At 35.2% G+C, this 10,000-nt stretch overlaps 1 protein-coding gene and 1 long non-coding RNA gene across 2 annotated transcripts in view; one reads left to right on the top strand and one right to left on the bottom strand.

The window, feature by feature from the left end:
- Positions 1-2,648, bottom strand: part of LOC130239447 (uncharacterized) — a 3,130-nt gene extending 482 nt beyond the window's left edge. Inside the window, exons 1-2 of the long non-coding RNA XR_008838693.1 lie at positions 2,576-2,648; positions 1-49 (exon numbers count right to left, since the gene is read on the bottom strand). The exon at positions 1-49 is cut by the window's left edge and continues 482 nt beyond it. This is a non-coding gene — a long non-coding RNA (uncharacterized LOC130239447). The remainder of the gene's footprint in view (positions 50-2,575) is intronic.
- LOC130234359 (adhesion G protein-coupled receptor L2) overlaps positions 1-10,000 on the top strand; it is a 254,267-nt gene that overhangs the window by 95,580 nt on the left and 148,687 nt on the right.

The raw sequence follows: 10,000 nt of genomic DNA on the forward strand, positions 1-10,000 counted from the left end.
CCATGGCAATGTTTGTCAGGTCCGTCAAAAATTCTTCTTTTTGGTTGCCCTATATTTGAATAAAAAGAAACTATTATTAGACATTGTTTTTGAAACAAATTTTCAACATACAGCAATATGTTGAAAACTACATATAATGTCAAGAAAGCATTATTGCATTATTAATCAAATAATATTACACAAGGTTTAAGGCTTGAAAACCACTGATTTGGCCACTTGAATGTGGAAATAACTTCTGATCAGACCCATTGTATAGTAATATACCTGGTCATAATTGTTCACCTTAACCCTTCTGTATTGTTCAAATTTACTACGCTTTCCTTATGTTAGTTGCTGTTTTTTTTTTTTGCCCTTTTAACTTCCATGATAACAACGTTTTTTGGATGCAAATCCATGACAGCATGTAATCATGTATTGTTGCTGGTTTTCTTCCCTGTTCAGTAGATGTTTATTTTGTCATTTTTACTGTTGATGATCAGTTGGCAGCATTAACCCTTTAGATAGGCCCGTGCAAAAAGTTTCTGGCTTTTATATGAAGTTCTTTGGAGTGTAACAGTAAATGATAGTGTGTGTGCATAAATACACTTACTATGTTTACTATATGTCTGAGAAAATTTAAATAAGCAACTCTCAAAACAATGTGTGCAAAGTCTCTCTCTCCCACAAACACACAATACTCTGTATAACTATACAAAAGCCACAAACTTTTAGCAAAGTTTTGCTCTGCAACTGATGAATCAACTATAAAAAAATGACTAATTTTACGTCTTCCTAAAAAGAAAAACTATCAAAGATCAAAAATATTTAATATGCTATCATGACCTTGCAACTAAAGAACATTGTTATAACGGAAGTCAATGGGGCAAAATCAGCCACAAACATAACAAAAGAGTAATAAATTTGCCCAGAGTGTATTGTTGAGGTTTTTAAAAATTTCAAAACATTTTCCCAAAATATGAGTAAAAATAAAATGTCACCAAAATGAGCTCAAACAAAAAAATCTGTGGCCAAATTAATATCTCCAACAGCACATAAGGCTTAAGAATAATAGTGCACAGGTAAAATAAACATTGGCGAATGAAATCTAAGTTTACATGATCTTTCTCTGACTCGAGTAACGCCATAATCTCTGTCCCATGCTCTCTTGTTTGCTCATTGTGGGCGTGGCCGCGGTTGGTTTGGGGACTGTAGAGAATGAAGGTGTGCTCAGAGTATAAACAGATCTATACATGTATATAGCGTTCATATTGCAAAATATAATAGTCATATATTCATTATATATATATATATATATATATATATATACACACACATACATATACACATACATACACACACACACACACACACAATTATATATAATTCAGTAGAAATATGTCACACCTTGATGCAAAATTTAAGACCTCTCAAATTTAAGACTTTTTATGACCTAAAATTTTAACTTAATACTTAAGACTTTTCAAAGACCCACAGGACCTCTGCAAATAATAAAAAAGTACAATGATAATCAATCAAATTTAATTGGACAAATTGATAAGACATGCATATTTATTTAATTAGTGTTTTTAAATGTTTTTAAACATTTTTAATTAAACCAAAATAATATAAATATATTAAGTATATTTTAAATGTATAAGTATACAAATTTAAAACTTTAATTTATCCTTTAAAAAAAAGTCATGTTTCATTATTAGATTAAACATTTTTGAAAAGTTATTCAGCAATACATTTTTGATTGTTGATACGGCCCCCCCAGTTGCTTTTAAACAGTAATTTTAATCTTAACATAAACATAAATTTTCTCTTTTTTTGGACGAAAGTGTTATACTTGTACTTTTGTGAATATTTGTTTGTAATTTAGAAATTATAATACTGTTTAAAAAGACTAATCGTACAAGTATAAGTGCACAGCTGCGCGCAAGGCAGGTGCCGTAGGTCACGCCAATCACTCAACGCAGAAGTAAAAAGCAGGCTTAAGGCCGGATGTGCACTGTGCAATTTTGAGCCAAATTCTGATTTGTGACTCTTCTTTGAATGCAATGTACAGGAGGAACAAAGAGGTATATAACCTCTCTTGATCGGCAATCAGATAGTTGAATCATTTTATGGCAGGTTAGACATTTTGGTCGGCGCTCTTGAGAGAATCACGGAGTTGAATTAGAGCTGTTGACTGAGTTGACTGAGTACTGTGAAAACTAGGGATGCAAAAATAACATTTACTTACACTTCACTTGTCACAAACCTGTTTGAGTTTCTTTGTTCTGATAAACACAACATAAGATAATTTGAAAAATGATAAAAACCGGTAACCATTGACTTCCATAATATGTTTTTCCTACAATGAATGTCAATGATTACTGGTTTCTAACATTCTTCAAAATATTTTCTCTTGTGTTCAACAGATAAAAAGAAACTCAAATGTTTGGAACCATTTCATAGTGAGTGAATAGTGAGTAAATTTCCCTTTTTGGGTGAATTATCCCTTTAAGGACTATTCAGATTTTTCAGAGCAACATATTCAGTTAAAAGACTGTTTACTGTAATGTGTAGTGATAAATATTTTGCAGTTACTTACCATAAAAAAATTGATGGAAAATTCCAACTGCAGTACTGGACAGAAAATGTATTTAAACCCCTGACCAAGGAACTCAGCAAAGGAAACTTGTTGTACAGTACCTCAAATGAAAGGAAATACATGATTATCATTTTAGGTTCAAAATTAAGCATAAGTAACAACATGACCAACTTCTTAATAAACATATTGTTTACTGATCAATTATGTTAGGCAACATTTAGATAAATTACTTACTGAACATATCGCAGAACATGTGATTAATATGATTAGTTAGGGATATTTTTATACCAACAACACTAATAAGGTTAGCAAGAACTTTTTCTTCAGTACAACATTAAATATTTTAGCTGAATTTTTTTTATGTTCTACTGAAGAAAGAAAGTCTCCCTGTGAGAGAGTAAACTAATGGGGAATTTTTGGGTGAACTACCCCTTTAAAGTCAGTTTTTTTTTTAATCAGTGATTTTCACTGCCTGATTGATACGATATAAAGTGGGTCTCAGGCCAGACAAAGCACTGCATTAAATTCCATTCTTCAGTGCCATGTCTTAAAAATATGTAAATTTATTTTACCACCAATATTTTCCATGGAGTTTTAGCACTCGTCTGCATGTGTTTTTACGTTTGGACAACTAAATGAATGGTTAAGCCTATTTAACGGATTCTATTGTAATTAAATTACATTATTGTTGATGTAAAAGGCACTTTATGAATCTAAAAAAAAGTCACATTACCTTAACCTTTCGCTGGACGTTTATCGGTGGCTGATAAACACTTGCTGTGCATATAAGTTAGCCCATTAGGAGTATTATAACCCCAACGACATAATTACAGCATCTCACTTGCGTCAAAAATTCAAAAACTGTAGAAATGGACGCCCTTTAAGTTACGTTAAAAGTTAATGTTAAGCCAGTATGGGCACACATTGGACAACCTCCTAAGACAACGTAGCACTGCCCTAACGCCAGACCAAATCGTTCTATAACAAAATCATTATGATACTGTCCGTTCACAACTATCTAAAACGCATGTTTAATGTTACCCATAGTAAAAGCTACGGCAAATTCACAAAGGACTGCGCTAACGTTAGCAACATAACGTTAACTTTTCTCGTTTGGAATGGCGGATCACGGACACAGTCGTCACATCAAAGAAAATGCTTATTCTCTTGAAAATAACCATTTACTTCATTAAAAACATTATATACCAAGTCTACATAAATACATTCTTGCTAAAAAGAATCTTAAATATATTCTGCGACATAAAAGCGAGATTTGTCAAACCGTGTGTAACCTAACTTGAGAGCGCGCTCGACCGTTGGTCGGTCGCTGTGAAATTTAAAAACGACCAAAATAGACAGTCCGAACGAGACCATTTTATGCGTACATGTAATCAACAAAGTATTTTCTGTAATAAACAGTCTGTTACGATATAAAATGTGACTTACTGTGCAAATGGATGTACAAAAATCCGGGTCTGGCGTCTTCCTTCAATCTGACTGGATTCTGAAGAGCAAAAACTCCTGTGGGCTTTGGCGCCGAGGCAAAGGGACATAACGCGCATGCGCACAAAACAAACGTAATTTCTTCTAATAGACTTTAATTAATTAATTTAGATTGGTTCAAAACACATATAATTCACTTAAAACCAATTAAAAAATATTTATTAAAATCAACAACTAAATTAAATTGTTTAAAATTAACAAAATTGAATTATGTTTAATTTAATAGAGGCCTAAATCATTTTTTTCAGTGCAGCATATACTATTCAGATATATTCAGTGTTTGAAATGCTTCTGAACATTGTGACTTATTGTCATAAACCTGTTCATCGGGTCTCTGGGGGATTCTCTGCCAGTTATATGGGTTGAAACATGAAATCTTGTGTCATGGTCTCTGACAATGCATATCAATTTTGAGAGCATTTTAAGGTATGTTACTTGGCAGAGAGTGCTACAATTGACGAAATGAAAATGTTGCAATAATTACACCTAAATCTAATCTTCGATTGTTCAAATTTGCTAGACTACATCTCTGTTTGTATGTAGTAGTGAGATGCATTTTATTTAACTGCATCTCTAGCTGTCAACAGAGCTTGTCCACTTTTCAAGCGAGTTAGTTCATATTGATTTTGTAGTGTAAATGCCTTGTGCGGTTAAATGCACAAAAGAGGGCCTGCTCAACGTTTACTGATCTTATATATGATCGTATTGCGGTTATTCAATAAGGTATACATTGTTGCATTGTACGAAAAGTTGTTTATTATGATCAAATCATGGTGGTCTTGCATTTCATTCAGTATTGTGGACCACTCTGACTGTAAATAATCATAGAGTCGGGCTGCACGATACTAGAAAAATATGTGTGTGAATTTGTTGTTGATTATTGTGATAGCATACAATATAGCAATAGCGCTATTTCTTACGATATAGCATTTCACTTGAAAAACGCTTGTTTATATTAACTATTTTTATAATCTTTTATTTATGTTAATGATATTAAAATAGGTACTCTTCAGATCTAATTTATTCTAATTAGTCTAGGTGCAAAGGTTTCGTTTTTAAAGCTTTATGAATGAGCGAAAACCTCCGCGGATATTCTGACTCTGATTGGCTGTTGTCATTTTCCTGCCATTAGTGTTTATTTTCAGCTCTGGGTTCATCAGCCAAAAGCAGAACAGCAACCAGTAGCGGCGCAAGCTTAACTGGCGCTCTAGGCAAACGGTGGTCATGCCGTCCTTTCGCAGATAAAACTGAATAACGAGGAGGGGTGGGGACGGGACAGTGAATGGTGGGGGGGGGGGGGGTGATTGTTGAGTCGCTATGCCGCCTCTTGTAAGATACCGGCGTACGTGCCACCCTATCGTGGATGAAAGTGAAGAGGCGGGTGGTTGAGTCTCCATGCCACCCTTAGCAAGATGCCGCCGTGGGCGATCGCCCACATTGCCTATGCCTAAATCCGCCACTGACAGCAACTACTGGGGAGGCAGGGCTAAAGGTAGCAAGCCATCATCTGATTGGTCAAAAATTGCATATACTATTATTACAATAACGATTCTTTTACGGTATATTGTGCAGTCCTAATGTAGAGTCAACAAGCAAGTGTTAGAAGCGTAAAGTTGCCACCGTATGTAAAAGTATTTCTGTTTTTCATTAAGCGCCATCTAGTGTCGGAGCTAATTTGCATGTTGTCAGTAAAATTTCCTTCGGGGCGACTGTCGAAAAGCGCTAACAATAAACATCCCAGTGTGCACAAGGTTTAAGACTAGCAAATATAAGACCAGCGCCACCTTGTGTACTGGATTATATCTGTTTTTGATTAAGCGCCATCTAGTGTCGGAGCTAATTTGCATGTTGACAGTAAAATTTTCTTCGGGGCGACTGTCGAAAAGCGCTAACAATAAACATCCCAGTGTGCACAAGGTTTAAGACTAGCAAATATAAGACCAGCGCCACCTTGTGTACTGGATTATATCTGTTTTTCATTTATCTAGTGTCAGAGAGTAATTTTGCATGTTTAATTGTACGTGAAAATTGCTTTTGCACTAATGTCGAAAAACAATAACAATAAATGCCAACAACAAACATCCCAGTGTGCACAAGGTTTAAGACTAGCAAATATAAGACCAGTGCCACCTTGTGTACTGGAGTATTACTGTTTTTCATTAAGCGCCATCTAGTGTCAGAGTGATTTTGCATATTGGCAGTACAAACTGCTTTGGCATGAATGTCGAAAAACGCAGACAGGTAACATGAACTATAAACGTTCTTGAGTGCACAAGGCTTAAGACTAGAGAAAAAACGTACATAAGAAATACAAAAAGAAAAAGTCAATTTTTTTTGCGCAACAAGTAAGTATCAGAAATGTAAAATTGCACAGTACCATCTTATGTGCTGGAGTATTTCTGTTTTTCATTAAGCGCCATCTAGTGTCATGGAGAGATTTTTTTTTGCATGTTTAATTGCAAGTAAAAATTGCTTTGGCACAAAAATGTCGAAAAATGCTAACAATAAATGCAAACAATAAACATCCCAATGTGCACGAGGCTTAATACTAGCAAATATAAGACCAGCGGCACCTTGTGTACTGGAGTATTTCTGTTTTTCATTAAGTGCCATCCAGTATCAGGGAGTGATTTTGCATGTTGGCAGTGAAAATTGCTTTAGCACGATTGTCGAAAAGCGTTGACATTAAAAATGTGAACAATTAACATCCCAATGTGCACAAGGCTTAATACTAGCAAATATAAGACCAGCGCCACCTTGTGTACTGGAGTATTTCTTCTTTTCATTAAGCGCCATCTAGTGTCATGGAGTGATTTTGCATGTTAGCAGTAAAAATTGCTTGGGTATGAATGTCAAAGACACTGACAATAAATGTAGACAAGGCTTAGGAAGACTATATCTTCATGCCATTTTCATCTGATTTTCAACTATTTTTTTGGGCACGTCATTAGTGTTTGGCTTAGTGCTTGCATGTGTGTAGGCATGTACATGTGTTTCATTGTCTTCTTCCTGAAGTGGGAGTCAGTGCGGACGGCCCATTAAATTGTATGGTAACAAGTTGTGAAAGTTGGCACACTCTTAAAAGACTTTCTCAACGTAAAGCATAGCAAATGTGCCATCTCTCCTCCAAAAACCTTCCAGCAGCACCGACAGTTCAGATTATACATATTCCTGCATTAATCTTTCAAAGCGTGTGTGTGCAGCGCCGCATAAATATTTCAGACACGGCAACAGAAAACATCTCTTCATATTTTGGTCAGTAATATCATGCCCTTCTTCTCCCACACTGTCATAACCGTGCATTCGTAAGGAGGAATATATATTGTTACCAAGTATTGCAATAACGATATTTCTTATAATATTAAATTTTTTTAAAAAATACTAGTTTTATTTTTTAAATCATTTAATTATTTAGTGATATTAAAATGAACAGGAAAAAGATATTCTTGAGTATTAATTAATTCTAATTTAGACAAAAAAAAAAAATTTGTGTGGAGGTGCAAACACTGAGAGCTCTATTTTTAGGTGCAAGTCTAAAGCTCATGGCGCAAAAGCATTAAGAGCATGTCTGAATCCACTTTTGCCATTTTAAGGATGGATAAACACGCTCTGTGCCCCGGCGCATGGTCTAACAGGGTTGTGCTTATTCTTTTAAAGAGTTCTGGGTGTGTTTTGAGAATAACGTGCATTAAAACAATCAGAGTCTCGTCTCACATTCCCTTTAAGAGTCAGTTGTGTTGTGCCATGGTGCATTTGCTATTTACATGGCGACTTTATAAGTGTATAAACTGAACGCTTCACTAGAGAGAAAACAGTTAGACGGAGCATCTTTCTCTCTTTTGTGTGGATAAGGAAACAGTGGAAACTCACTCGACTGAAGACATCCATTAGTCTACATATTTAATTTAATTTGTTAAGCACAAAGATTTGTGTCAAAACTATTTCTAAATTCAGTTCTAATTTCCAGCAAAGGAATAAATGAACAATAATAACGAAGTGTGGTCAAAAACTGAGTTAAATCTAAACACACGTCCTGGTCTTATATCCCATATGGTCTAAAACCTCACAGGTGGACAAATCTAAACTTGTTTTTAATAAAACAAATATAAATCTGCATATAATAAATAATACTGCTAATAATAATCACATTATACAGATGCAGATCATCATGAATAAACTGAAAAAGCCCCCCGAGGTGAAGAAGGCATGGAGGCAGTGGTGTTTATATTGATGTAGAAAATCATCATTTCTGGGTCATTTTAATCCTTTAAGTGTTTTCATCTGTAAAGATATCTGTGTATTACTCATCATCCTGTGTGTATTCAGCAGTGTGTAAGCGTTTGGACCTGCATAGGTGCATAACTAACACGTGCTGCGCTGGACTTTAGAGCAGCTTTTAGTTGGTCAATGACGCAGTCTACTTCAGTTCCTCAAAATAGCAACGCACCAACAATGCGCCTTAACACACCTCCTTTACAGACCAGCACACAGATGAGACCACAAAGTGGTGCAAATGCATTTGCTATTTAAACAACGTGGCACAAAGCATGAAAATTACTGTTGCGCTAGTCTGAAAATAACAACAAATCACGGCAAACACATCTTGTGCCAGGTGTATGAAAGGACCCTTAGTCTTTAAAACACTATAAATGAGTGAAAACCTCAGCATATATTCAGACTGTGATTGGCTGTTGTCATTTTCCCGCCATTAGTGTTTATTATCAGCTTTGAGTTCAGCAGAGCAGCAGCTACTGGGAAGACTAGTGGTGTAACGGATCACAAATCTCACATTTCGGATCACATTACGGTGTTTTAGTCACGGATCGGACCATTTTTGGGATCAGCCAAAAAGTAGAGGAGACAAATGGGATTTGCTTTTCGTTTATTACAGAAACAGCACTGCAAGACACATTTAGTTTTAACAAACAGAACTGAGAAGCTGTAATTTGATTAAATATAAATGAAGAAATAATCAGCTGAATAAAAATAAATAATGAAATATTCAGTGCTGTAAAAAATTCACTGTTACTCCTACTGTTGCTGATAATGCTAAATGTAGAAATCGAACATAATTAGTACCACCCATATTTATTTTTAGTCTCATCTTCAATAAATGATTCAGTTATTCACTCATTAGTCTTCATGTTTCATTGCTAGATGATCATTCTTGAAGAATTATTCAGTGGCCTGTTTTTGATGGCTGGTTGTCGCCCCCTATTGGTTAATTAATGTAGTTGCTGCCTACAACTTTAATTTCCGAGTGTGAAGTTAAATGCATATGATGATGATTTTAATCTTTACCATAAACATCAGTGGCTTTATCTAAACTATAAACTGTTCTCCCAGTACTGCTGTGTTATTTGACTGTTTGTAAACTACAGACTGAATCTCTTTCTTGATTTTTGCATTTTCAGATTTGAACACAGCGATTGGAAGGATTAATAAACATGCTAATCACCATCATTTATAATTTATGTTGCGTGGGTGTTGAGATCCTGATCTTTTAATGATTAATCGTGCAGCTTACACTGAAAGCATTAATGCAGGCTAAACAAGTAGTGAGAGAAATCACCTTTAATAACCTTAGAAACCCACCTCATCCCCAATAACCCACCACAACTTCTTCCGTCAACATTATATTTTACAGGAAAGCCTAAATGCTTTCATATGTGTGATTTGAATGATGCAAGAGACAACCTCTCTGTGATCATTACAAATTTAATAACGTGAAAAAAACTATTAATCCGCAGGTCACGCGTGTTCTAAACCTTGGGTTGGGATTCATACAAATCATGGATCAACCGTGATCTGTTACACCCATAGAGGAGGCGGTGCTAAAGATCGTACGGCCCCATCTGATTGGTCAAATTTAGACAGAACGAATGCATTAAGTATTTATCACACGTCTGCAAGAGCTACATT

This window comes from Danio aesculapii, chromosome 2 (assembly GCF_903798145.1).
Source record: "Danio aesculapii chromosome 2, fDanAes4.1, whole genome shotgun sequence".
Taxonomy (NCBI): domain Eukaryota; kingdom Metazoa; phylum Chordata; class Actinopteri; order Cypriniformes; family Danionidae; genus Danio; species Danio aesculapii.